The sequence below is a fragment of the Ostrinia nubilalis genome, chromosome Z (genome assembly GCF_963855985.1).
Source record: "Ostrinia nubilalis chromosome Z, ilOstNubi1.1, whole genome shotgun sequence".
NCBI classification, from domain to species: domain Eukaryota; kingdom Metazoa; phylum Arthropoda; class Insecta; order Lepidoptera; family Crambidae; genus Ostrinia; species Ostrinia nubilalis.
In genome coordinates this window covers 14,966,429-14,980,769 of record NC_087119.1, presented here as the reverse complement: position 1 = coordinate 14,980,769, position 14,341 = coordinate 14,966,429, and positions in this window count along the sequence as shown.

The following is a 14,341-nucleotide window of genomic DNA, read 5'->3' as shown; positions in this document are numbered from 1 at the left end:
GAACGGGGATTAATGAACTTTTTGTTCACTAATCCCCGTTGACGGGGATTGTCAACGGGGAATAGTGGAATTGGCTTATTCCACCGCGCCCGTGCGATTCTATGAAGATGACCTACTCATTTGTATTTACTCTGATTCCGCGAACTTTTTGACCTGAGCTCCGATTACGGTAATTTTTAACGTCTCCAATCCAGACGCGCTTCATCGATTCTGCGATACGATTGGTCAAAACAGCTGACGTACGCTGTTTTTTTTGTGTTTTGACCAATCGTATCGCAGAATCATCGATGAAGCGCGTCTGGACTGGAGACGTTAAAAATGACCGTAATCGGGGCTCTGCCCTCGTATGTCAGTGTGAATGTGCTCATTATCCACTGCGGTAGCAGTAGGTACTCAATATTCAAATAATCTTTAGTAGGTACAGGGTGGCCCAGAAGAAGGTTCACTTTTGAAAATTCAAGGAAACGAAAACTGTACATTTTTATAGAACTTTAACTATCGCAATTTAAAGAAAATTTAATGCAATTTATTTTTAAATTTACCTTTATTAAATTACATCGCCCAGGAAATTTCCTTGACGCTTACAAAATTCGATCAACATATGTACATCAAAATCTTGAAATGCGTTCGTTAGAATTACCTCGAAACCTATTTTAATTTTTTTGCTGAATGCTCAGCTTCAGTTGCTGCATGGTTGTTGGATTATAAAAGTATACTCTATTCTTAATGTAACACCACAAAAAATAATTTTCTGGAGTGAGATCAGGGCTTCCTGGTGGCCAGGAGATGTCACCCCTGCCTGAAATTATTTTTTTGTGGGAACATGTCTCTTACCATCTAAATGCTCTCATTTGAAGTGTGACACGTAGCCCCATCTTGATGAAACCAAGTGCTCCGGTCATAGCCTTGCGAATCTTGCAGCTTTGATATCAAAAAGCTTTTCAGCCTACCAGTATAGCGCTCTCAAAAATTAATCATCCTTTCAATGCAACAAACCAATTAAGCAGGGGTGAAATCTCACTGCCTCTAAGAAGCGCTAATCTCATTCCAGCAGACTTCTTTTTGTGGGGTTACCTTATGAGCAGAGTATAGGTACTCTCATAATCCAAAAACTCTGCAGCACTCATTCATCCTGAATCCATTTCGAGGTAACTCTAACGAAAGATTTCCAAAATTTTGATGCATGTTGACCGAATGTTGCAGTTAACGTCAAGGGAATCACATGTACGATAAAATTTATAAAAGAAAGTAAATTTTAAAATAAATTGCACTAAATTTCCTTTAAATTGCAATAGTTAAAGTTCTACAAAAATGTACAGTTTTCGTTTCCTTGAATTTTCAAAAGTGAATTTTCTTCTGGGCCACCCTGTACTACGCAAGCAATGTAAAAACTGTTTGACATTTGACATGTCGCGAGCAATGTGTTCTGTTTTTGAGTATATTGCCGGCCCCGCCCCCTTTTCACATCTCCCTATAGTTTCTGTGATCTGTGGTTTCAGTTAAATCAACGAGAAAGCACAGAGAAAGTGCCTTTTTCCTGTGATGCAGATTTCGGCACACGTGCGGATCTGGCCCGTTTCGGGCTGCCCGCATTTCATTATTTTATAGGTACATGTTTTTCCGTTTCTCGGCGTAATCGGAAAAATCCGCATCCCAGGAAAAATGCACTTAATTACCTACCCGTTGATCACTCAATAACTGAATTCAGTACCTAGCCATCCATGCCTTAGATACCTACCTACTCTATGACCTATAAATCCTACTTAATATTTAAAAATGCGAAAGTTTGGATGTCTGGATGTTTGGATGTTTGTTACTCTTTCACACAAAAACTACTGAACGGATTTTGATGAATCTTTACAGTAATATTGTTTATAATCCAGAATAACTTATAGTCTATAAATTATGACGATCTGTGACAAACGAAATTTCACGCGGGTGAAGCCGCGGGCAAAAGTAGTCCAGTCATTATAGTAAGTTCACCTCGGAATTCGAGATACCCAGCTGTAAGTCTGTAAATACGTGTATATTGACACCCTAAAAGTTGTCTCAAAACCTACATATGGTAGGGTGTAAGCAACTATTAAATTTCAAGGTCAACGGTCACAAAAATCGGTTCTTTGCGCTTTTTTTTAGAAATATCATTTCCTATGGGTTTTTTGCTATTTGTATTTATTATCAATATTGTAGAATACTAAATTCTCTACAAATTTTGTTTAAAACATTTTTTTATACGGTGAACCGTTTTCGAGATTGAAAGGGATCTTGCTGGAATGAGACTTCTTGTAGTTTCACACACTTTATTACACTTTTACAAAGTTCTTTACACTTTGACTTCTCGTCGCACACTGACGAACGCTCGTGCTACCCGGCCCTTTTATCATGTCCGTTAGAGTGGGGCGAGTGGAGTGGGTGTTCCCCACCAATCGCATAGTCGGAAGCACGTGCGTTAGTCAGTATAATTACTTATAATTTAAAAACAATAGAAAAAATATTAAGAAATAGTAATAATTGAAATAAATTCATGTGAATTAATCATACATTTACTGATTTTCTAACAGTCGGCCTTTCCTGACATATTTCCCGTCTCGGGAAATAATACGTACATACATTGTACAGTATTAAATAATCTTCATCGTATAACTACACTTATAAATAAATTTGTTGAAACCTCTACACAATATAAACAGTATGAAATCATCTAGGTACATAATAATATTATTTTAATATTATTGATTTTATTGTTGAGGCCTCTACATATCCACAACAAAATATACACAATAATTTTAAATCATCTGTGTCATAATAATATTATAGATTAATTATTGTTGAGGTCTCTACATATCCACAACAAAATATAAACAATATTAATTCATCTGCATCATAGTAATATTATAGCTTAATTATTGTTGAGGCCTCTACATATCCACAACAATAAGATAATTACAATTTGCTATTAACTATTCTTTATTGAAGCCCCTTCATGTCTTCAATACTATTTAACTGAGACCCCTTCATGTTCTCAGTCAAACAACACATAATCATAGGTTTACTGAAACCCCTTCATGTTTTCAGTCAAACCATCATCACTTTTATGATAAAGATAAAAATCACTTATTAGAATAAGAATATCATCATTCGTGTATTGTATGTAGATATTCAATATGATAATATATAAAACAAAATAATGTATCTAAGCTTTAATCATTTCCATAAAGTCGTAAATAATAGATCACTATTAATAATATGCTAAAATATTTGTTACATGTTTTGCAGCAGATCAAACGGTGAGACTTATTCACTGTCATCATTATTAGACGATTCAGATTGTGAATCTGCCCTATTAAAAACCATCCATGGATGAATTTTGTCAACAGAGAATATGCCACTAAATTTTCTATTTCCTTTACGGGACAATGGTGTGTCTTCTACGACATACCTGTCGTTGTCTAAAATTTTAGTGATACGATACGGCCCTCTGATTTTTGGAAGTAGCTTCCTACTTTTTCCTACCGATGGGACTTCTCTCTCTACCCTAACGAGTTCTCCTAATTTGAAAGTAACGTTTTTCCTGCACTTATCGAATCGTTCCTTTTGTTTTTCTTGATTAACTATTATTGTATCTGTTATTTCTTTTCTAGTTTCTTGTAAGGGTGGTGTAAAATTGACAGATTCATCTACGACATTAAGTTGAAGCAGTGAATCTGGAGTGCCAACCAAATTTATGCCAAAAAGAGCCTGAGCTGGACTCTTCCCTGTCCCTTTGTTTAATGTATTATTAAGACCCCATTGGATTTCAGAGACACACTCATCCCAAGTGTTATCGGGCTTACTGTGGTTCATTGCCGTTAATGCGGATAAAACGGTTCTATTATAGCGCTCCACTTGGCCATTGAGTAGCGTGGAGTAGCCACCGCATTCATAATGTGTTTGATGCCAAGGGAGCTAACATAATTTTGAAAAGTTTTAGACGTGAAAGAGGTTCCTCTATCGGAAATCAGGCGCTTGGGTACACTAAATGTATGAAAATAGTGTTTTATGGCTTTAATGGAATGACTGGACTTGGTACTCTTAACTGGGACAAGAACAATGAATTTGGTGAATGCATCGATAATTAATAAAAGATACGAATTATTCTTTTTGCTGCGGACAAATGGCCCTAAGTGGTCTATATGTAAGGTGTGAAATGGTTGGTCGACCTTTCCAATTGGGTGTAATAATCCTGCCTTTTTACCAGCCGGAATCTTAGCATGTGCGCATTCCAAACACGATTGAACATATTTTTTTATAAAACGTCTCATTTTAGGAAACCAATAATTACTCTTTATCTTTTCATATGTCTTGTCAAACCCAAAATGCCCTATTTCATCATGATTAGATTTCATTACTTGCCACCTTACTCCTTTTGGTACAACCCAGCGATCTCCATTTTCAGTTTTTCGGTATAATAATCCCCTTTTAACGATAAACCCATTTTTAATTTCAGTTATGTTGTCGCTTTCTTTATCATTTAAAATATGAACTATTCTTTGCAGTTCGGGATCGCTTTGTTGTACTGTAGCTACCCAATCTGTATCAATTTGTCGAACTTGGAATTCATCAATCGTGTTTGAAATTGGATTCCGGCTGAGTGCATCTACGTGGGTCATAGATGTCCCCGGCTTATAAACGATATTTATATCAAACTCCTGTATTATGTTCCACCACCTCGCGACCCTAGGTGTAGGAGATTGGGATAGGAACGGGATGGGATACCTTCGATTGAGCAGACTCCACAGGACGGTCCAAGCTTGGTTCTTCTTTCACTTTCACAAACACTTGACTTTTTATTGAGATGAGTTTAGCGCGCGATTTGGGTTTATTTGAATTGGTTTATTTTGGATACTTATTTAGTAATAAACGCCCAGATAGGTAGGCGAAGCGGCGCGTTGCGATGCGAGAGCGAGACTGAAGGTGGGAGGGAGAGGATAGGAAAAGGACTGTCAGAATGAGCGATAGAATAGTGTGACATGAGTTTGAAATGTATGAGGTTTTAATGCTGGCGCGTACAACTCCCCCGGCCTAGAGGTCTTCCTCTAGATTGAGTAGCGTTTGCAAAAAAAATTAAGTTAAAAACGCAAAAAAGCATGCGTTAGAGAGAACTAAACGAGTTAAATTTGAGTTAAATAAGCGTTAAAGTTGAGTTAAATTCAAATTAAAGTTGAGTTAAATTAAAGTTAAGAAAAAATAAAGTTAAGAACATTATTTGAGTTACTGTAAAGGAAGAGGACAAACTCTAACTACAGGCCGAACATAAGTACCGGTTGCAGTGCGAATCTTTAAGGTGCGAATGATTTTGTCCTTTCCGGGATATACTTCCACAACCACACCCAATGGCCAACAAAGAGGATGCGCATTGTCATCTTTTATAACAACAACAGAGCCCACATCTATCGGTTTGGTCACCGTATTCCACTTTTCACGGCGTTGTAGAGAAGTTAAATACTCCTGACTCCAGCGACGCCAAAAGCTTTGCACTAATTTATTGACTAACTGATAACGCGTTAACCGATTGTCAGAAATATCAGAGACATTCTCTACTGGTAAGAATTTCAGTGGAGTTATATTGAGAAAGTGATTGGGAGTGAGAGCGGATATATCAGATGGGTCAGAGCTAAGAACACACAATGGTCTACTATTCAATAAGCCTTCTATTTGTACAAGTACAGTGTTGAACTCTTCGTATGTTAACACTTGAAGACCAATAACTTTATAAAGATGCGTTTTTACATAACGAACATTTATCTCTGTGATGCCGTTAAAGTGCGGACCATATGGTGGACTATGAAGAAACTTAATGCGTTGTTCAGCCAAATGTGAACTTAAATAATTTTTGTGAGAGTCAGATTCTAAAAGAGCGTAAATTTCGTCAAGCTTGCGTTTAGCGCCAATGAAGTTAGTACCTCCGTCGCTATATATCATGGAAACGGGGCCTCTTCTACAAATGAATCGACGAAAAGCGGCGAGAAATAGATCAGAGCTTAAGTCTGAAACTAACTCTATGTGTAGAGCCTTAGTTGTAAGACAGCAAAATAAACAAATATAAGCCTTCTGGCTTTTAACACCTCTGCGGCGAATGTGAGTAATAAAGAAGGGACCTGCATAATCGACCGATGTATAAACAAAGGCTTTAGCTTCTGAAACGCGAAATGATGGCAAGTCGCCCATAAGAGGGTTTGTAGATTTAGGGTTTAAACGAAAACAGATATTGCATTGATGCACTCTTTGACGTACTAAGTTACGTGCGGAAAGTATCCAAAATTTCTGTCTAAGCAGACTGAGTAGAAGTGAAGGACCAGTATGTAAATTACATACATGAAAGTAATCAACTAAAAGTTGAGTGAAGCGATGTTTAGGCGATAGAATGATTGGATGCTTTTGTCCATAGTTGAGTTGAGAGTGAGTGAGTCGACCTCCGACACGAAGTATATTATCAGAGTCAATGAAAGGGTTAAGTTTGAGAAGCGATTTGTTAGAGGGTTTATTATTTTTAATTGCGTGCATATCTTGAGTAAAAAATAGTGCCTGTATATGGCGTACTAAATAGAGTTCAGCGAGTTCTAAATCAGAGGATGTAACCACTCCGTTTGAACGTAGTATTTTAGCGAAGCGTAACACGTACACAGTAGCGCGTAATAATTTTGGGTACGTGGAAATGCGATCAATTAATCGATCGAAAGGGTGAGAGTTCGATTGAGAGCTTGTCTCTGAAACAAGAGCGATAGTTTTCTCTTCCAGTCGAACACTGTTAGATGAAACTTGAAATGGCTCCATAGGCCATTGCGAGATTGGCTGAGCTGTCCATTGAGGAGAGTGAAACCAATTTAATTGATTTAATAATGCTTTAGGAGTTACAGGTCGCGATATTACATCTGCAGGATTTTCATTTCCATTAACATGATGCCAAATTTTTGCGTTGAGTTTCGAATTAATTTCAGTAATTCTATTCGCAACAAATGTGTGAAATTTGTACGCGGGAGAATGTATCCACGTGAGAGTGACAGTCGAGTCCGAAAATGCGTAAATTGAGTTAACAGGATAACGATTCTCTATACTATCGCGAACCGATAATAAAAGATTTGTCAAGAGCAGCGCTGCGCACAGTTCAAGCCGCGCAAGAGATATTTTCTTTAAAGGCGCGACGCGCGATTTGGATGCGATAAGAAAGACTTCACCGGGTGAATCTGCATCAGAGCTCACGCGCACATAAACTACAGCTCCGTAGCATACTTCGCTGGCGTCCGCGAAGCCCATGATAGTGACGTGACAACCCGCGGTGATTCCTATGTGACGAGGTATTTTTAATTGCGATAAATAGTTAATCTCACTATCAAACCGATTCCATTTATTTTTTATTGAGTCTGGAACTGGCTGATCCCATTCAAGTTCGCGCTGCCAGCATTCTTGAATTAAAAGTTTGAGAAACGCTGTCACAGGGCCTAGCAAACCCAAAGGGTCGAATAATCTAGCGGTTGCGGAGAGAATCGTGCGTTTTGTGCATTGGTCAGAGTTAGTAGAGTTAATTTTGTAAAGAAAAACGTCATCATTAGGAAGCCACTGCATGCCTATGATTTTTGTCGTAATTTCTGAGTCAGTGTCAAATCGACGAGCTGTGGATTTTTATGCGAATCGGGAATCTTATTTATAAGCTCAGGGTTGTTCGAGATCCACTTAACCATTTTAAACCCCCCGGCCATGAACATCTTAACCATTTGATGGTAAGATTGTTCAGCTTTTTCTAACCCGTCCATCGATGAGACATAATCGTCCATATACATACAGGATTGAGCTTCAGACGCGGCGATAGGATAATTCGCGCGCTCGTCCTCAGCGAGTTGGCGAACGACACGCATAGCGAGGTAAGGCGAGCTAGAAACGCCAAAAGAAACCCTATTGTATTGATAAGTATCAATCGGTGATTCAGGATCAAATCGAAATAATATGCGTTGAAACGGGTGGTGATTTTGATCAAGCTTTACACAGAAATACATCTTTTCAATATCAGCAGATAAAGCGACTGAGAAAATGCGTAAGTTAATTAAAAGATCAAAAATATTACTTTGTAAGTTTGGGCCAGTGTAAAGAACATCATTTAACGACTTTCCAGAGGTTGTTTTACAACTTGCATCTAAAACGACTCGAGTTTTTGAAGTGAGTTTATCTGGTCGGTATACTGCATGATGAGGTATATAATAATTTGGAGTATTTTCCTCTGAATTCGATGCGTTTTCGACTTTTGACAGAAAACCGCGATCGATACAGTCTTGAATATTTTCATTATAGTTAGTGCGTAAGCCCGGAGTTGAGTCTAACTTTTTCTCTAAGTTATAAAAGCGACGCCTAGCAGTAAAGTAAGAATCGCCGAGTTCTGATGGGTCGAGTTTAAATGGCAATGAAACGGTATACGTCCCAGAGTCGTCGCGAGAATGAGTTGATTGGAAAATGTTTTCACATATATCATCGTCAGGGCTGATGTGTCTCTTAGTAGGTACACTTTCAAGCTCCCAAAAGCGTTGCGTGAGTGATTCTAATGAGTGCGAGTCTACATTGCAAAAGAATGCTTTATTATCATTGCGTGAATGAGCTGAGTAGCACTGAGCGCGTCCCATAGCGAGATATCCGAGCGTGGTTTCGATAGCGATGACAGAGGATTGCGGTGAAGTTATTTTATTACTACCTAAAAGAAGCGGGAATATCTCATTGCCTAACAAACAATCGATTTCAGCAGGGATATCGAAGCTGTCATCAGCCATAGGAAGACCTTGTAAATGCGATAACTGGGTTATGTCAACCCTTACATTAGGTAAATAATCGGTTATTGTATCAATGACGCGTGCGTTAATAGTGTATTTACACCTGGGATCAAAGCGTGAGGCAATTGTGAAAGATACATATCCTAGCGACACACTTTCAGATTGACCTATCCCCTTAATAGTGGTAGGTAGCGGATTGACTTTTAAGTTCAGTCGCGCACAACATTTATTTGTGATAAAGTTGCTCATCGAACCTGTGTCTAGAAACACGCGTAATTTTTGACACGTCTTATTATTGTCATAAGTATACACTGACGCGGTGGGTAATAAGACCGTGGTACTAGATTCATCAGCGATCGACGGCGTGACTGCAGAGAGAGATACATTGTTGGTTGGCATCGATTGCAACGGCGGCGTGACCGGACCGAGCGCGGACATGGACGCGTCGGTCGGCGAAAGCGTCGCGCTGCAAGTCAGCTGTTGTGACGTCATAGGTCTATTCACGTTAAAATTATCTATATGAATAAGAGTGTGATGTTTACGTTGGCAAACTGAGCAACGGTTTTGAGATTTGCAATATTTAACATTATGAAAGCCTAAACAATTGAGGCAAAAGTTACATTTTTTCACTAGAGAGTAGCGAGTTGGCGCATTTTTCGAGCGAAAATAACTGCATTTGAACAGGGCATGTTCAGGTTCCGTCTTACAAAGTTGACAATTCTTGCGTACAGCGGATGGAGTGTATGAGCCTTGCGAATTCGGTTGAGATTGGAAGTAATGTTGATTGGGTTTTACTCCAGAAGCTGTATTAGAAACAAACGACTGTGTCGGTTTCGAGTTTTTAGACTGCGATGCGAAATTCGTTTTATTATTAACGTACGGCTTATTCTGCGTAAAAGATGAGCGTAAAGAATGGATCTTATTCTGTTCTTTTATAAAAGTCTTGAGATCATTAAACGTAGGCATTTTTACGTGCTTAATGGATTGTTCAAATAAATTTAGAGTGTCTTTGTCTAATTTACTGAGAGCAATATGAGTCAAAATGAAATCGGAAAGGTCATCAATCTGTAAACGTCGTAAGGCAGCTTCAGCTGAGCAATACTGTTCCAAAAATTCATCTAAAGATTGCGATTTGAAGTTTATTAATTGTTCCAAATACATAGAGGCTTGTACTCTTATGTCTTGGTATTTTTCTAATAGGTTGTTCCAAATTATGTAATAGTTCTCACCAGTCGGTGGAATACCCGAGCAAATTGTAAGTGCTTTTCCGGAAAGTTTTCCTATAAGGTATTGAGCCTTTTCACCTGGAGACAAACCAGTGTTCTCATGAATAAGCGTTTTAAAATTTTGGTAGAAAACGGGCCACTTGGAAGGGGCTCCGTCGAAAGAGACTAGTTCTAAAGGCGGTAATTTTTTTACGAAATCCTGTTTGCGACGCTCTGTGTTGGCCTTTAGTTGTGCGATGGAGCTTTGCACCGAAAGGATGTTACAGTACAAATCGTCAAACGAGTTGAGTGCGGCAAATGTAGGTTTGAGTTCCTCATCATTTTTCATATAACACAAATTAAGTTCGTCAATGGTATCAAGAAAATCCGATCTCGTTTTTTCAATCGAATGCATGCGAGACATGAAAATTTGTTCAATCTGAGGGTCGGAGACCTTTAGGCTGAGGTCGTATAGTTCCTGAACCCTCTGAAAAAGCGCTTCTTTTTTAGCTTCAAGCAAATTAATTTTGCGTTTTACTCCCTCCATTGTATTGTAGGTGAGCAAACACACGCACGAGAGCTAGCGTTAAAAAATGAGTTGAGTTGTGCGTATTTATTTATAATCCAGTAGGAAAATAAAATGCGTAGCGTATGTAAGCGAATTTGAAATTGAATTGAAATAAAATTTTAAAAGATTGAATTTAAAAAATACACGTGTTTACAAACAACGAGTTGACGTTTGAGCGAATAGTAATTTCTAGAATGTGTCAAATGTCAAACGAATCGAACTTTCCAGAAAGAATGTGTCAAACGAGCGAATTTTCTAGAATTTTCTAGAGAGTTGTCAAAATGACGGATGCGTGAAAATGTGTAGTTGTGATTTTCTGTAAGTGTAAAGGATAGGAAATGAACCATGCGGCTCGGTAGGACCAGAAAGGAGTTGTAGGAGATTGGGATAGGAACGGGATGGGATACCTTCGATTGAGCAGACTCCACAGGACGGTCCAAGCTTGGTTCTTCTTTCACTTTCACAAACACTTGACTTTTTATTGAGATGAGTTTAGCGCGCGATTTGGGTTTATTTGAATTGGTTTATTTTGGATACTTATTTAGTAATAAACGCCCAGATAGGTAGGCGAAGCGGCGCGTTGCGATGCGAGAGCGAGACTGAAGGTGGGAGGGAGAGGATAGGAAAAGGACTGTCAGAATGAGCGATAGAATAGTGTGACATGAGTTTGAAATGTATGAGGTTTTAATGCTGGCGCGTACACTAGGCAATGTATCTCTTTTTTCAAAGGTGGATCGTAATGAGTTACAGTCAGTAACCACGGTGAAGGGAATACCTAATAAGTATACCCTAAATCTTTTCAGGGAGTCTACAACAGCTAAGGTCTCTAAATCGTAAGATGTAAATTTAGCCTCTTCAGGAGATGTTTGACGACTATAGTATGCTACCGCATTAAAAGGTGAATCTTTATCACGTCTCTGCATTAAAATTCCAGCTATACCTACTTTTGAAGCATCAGTATGTAATTGCGTCTCATAATCTGGATTGTAAAACGATAATATAGGGCGTTCAACAAGCTTACTCTTTTGAGTATTAAAAGCATTTTCCTCCACTTTGTCCCATTTCCATTTTGTGTCCTTCTTTAGAAGCTGTGTTAAGGGCCTTGCAATGATGGAAAAGTCTTTTATATAACGACGGAAGAAACTAGCTAAGCCAATAAATTGACGGACCTTATGTTGGTCTGTAGGTCTAGGAAAATTATCTACCGCTTCTATCTTCTTTTTCCCGGGCTTTATCCCATTTTCATTAACCTCAAACCCCAGATAATCAATGGATTGTTTAAGGAAATTGCATTTGGATAAATTTAAAGTTAAACCAGAGGTTCGAAATAGGTCTAAGATGTTTTTAAGAATTTGGAGACCCTCTTCCACGGTTTTTGACGGTATGATGACGTCATCCATATACGCAAACGCATCCTTGAATCTTGCGTTTCCCAGTATATTATTGATGGTTTTTTGAAAAACAGACGGCGCATTAACGAGTCCAAACGGCATCCGATTGAACTCGTAATGACCGTCCGGAGTTATGAAAGCTGTTAAATGCTTAGATGCATTTTCCATGGGGATCTGATAATAACCAGACGCAAGATCCAAGGATGTGTAGTATCTATTACCAGATAGATTGTCTAGTTGATCGTCTATTCGTGGAAGGGGGTAATGTTCCTTAATAGTTTTTTTATTCAATGCTCTAAAATCCACGCAAAGCCGATAGTCACCAGTTTTCTTACGAATAAGAATAATTGGTGACGCATAGTTCGATGAAGATTGTTGTATAATACCGGAATCTTCCATCTCTTGGACCATATTTCGCACCACTTCGCGTTCGGTATTAGATAAACGATAGGGACTATAGACAACGGGAGAGGTGTCGTTGAGATTGATTTCCATTTCAGCACCACTGACGCATCCTAATTCCCTAACCGAAAATGCAAAACAGTCTCTGTATTCATTAAGCATATTTATAAGTTGTTCCTTGTACTCTGGCTCAATACTATCATCAATATGCATCATAGTAGAATCAATACGCGAAATCTCAGGTTTGTTTTGAATATTATGTTCGACTCTGTTTACATCTAATATCTCTAGCTCATTTAAAGGCAATGCTCGAACTATCAAAGTATCTTTAACTAATTCAAACTCTGAAGGTGCAAGGCCTTTGATTATGATTTTGCCTTGTCCTTTGTTCAGTCTTATTACACTTTGAATTGATTGATATTGCCTTTGATGATGTTGACATAAGCCAGGTTCAATAAATAAATCTCCAGTGTATTCAGGTTTAGAGTAAACATCAACTTCTGTATATTTATTAATATAAACAGGATTTGATACGTATAGTTCAATCGTTTTTAATGAATCTGACGTAATTTTAAGTTTGTTTTTAGTTTTGTAAACTACTACATGATCTTGCTCTGTAAACGTTTGTCCGAGAAGAATTGGTACGCGCAGCAACTTATCGGGTACGATAAGTGCTTCCACTGTGGCTTTAGCTGAATCGACTTCAATCTCAACCTCACATCTCCCCAAACAATTTACAACACTATCACCAAACCCTCTTAAAATGGGCGAATCAGATACTGACCAAGAATCAACTAAGGTTTTAGCAATGGACTCCTGTATCATGGTACATTGACTTCCAAAATCTATAAAAGAGTTTAGATTCTGACCATTTACCGAGGCTAATTTAAAATATTTAGAATCATTATCTTGCTCTTTAGATATGCGTAAAACCGTGTTACTTTTTTGTGTTCCACTTTTATTTGGGCAGTCGTTAGTTAAATGACCAACTTTGTGACATGTGTCACACCGCTTGATTGGCTGCTCACATCTATAGTAGGGTGTCCTTCTACACCACAATTATAGCATTTGGTAGGCTTAGAGTTACTAACATTTTTAACAAATTTCTGACGTTTTGGTTCAGAGTTGCTTGGTTGTAAAGGTGTGATTGACTTATCTGTTCTTTTAGGTACTCTAACATTTCTAAGATAAACAAGTAATTTATCTGGTTCCGTGATTTGAGCTGCTTCAGCGCTAGTTCTCACGGATCTGTCATCTATACCGAACAGTATACAATCAGTTGCATTCTTTCCAGAGATTTTACAGCGATTTAATAGAACCATCTTTTCATAAAAATATTCTTCTAATGATTCGCCAAACCTGGCTTTACAAGCAAGCATCTCTGTCAACAATTGAGCATAATTCTCGTCACTTGGAAAGGCCAATTTTAATTTATTTTGCCATTCAGACCAGGAAAACAATAAACTAGGCAAGCCTTGATACCATTTCTGCGCTAAACCAGTTAATTTAGGTAACGCGTAATGAATGGTTTGTCTTTCTGTCCAATTATAAATTTGGGCACATTCGTTAACCTTACTGATCCACATATCAACTGTTTGGTTTCGTTTTGAAGGTTCGAATTCTGGAATTACATTTAGTGATGGATATCTTTCACTACCGCTATCTGTTTTCATAGTTTGTATCAGGTCTTTGAATGCATTAACTAAAACGTTAGAATCAGAAGTACTAGGACAAGGTGCACTCACTGTGGTAGGCTGTGGAGCAGCTGCGCCTGGTTCTTGTTCGCGGTTGTCCTTCGGCTCCGGGGCGCCCGGCTGGTCCACCTCGCTGGTGCTGTCGCGGCGACTTCTCCGTGAAGAACCTTTCGAGCGATGTCTGCGTCGGTGTCGTTTTCTATGATGACGCCCTCTGGAGTCATCACGCCGATGAACGCGACGTGATTTGCGCACAGGAGACTCGAACTCGCTATCAGGCGAGTCATTG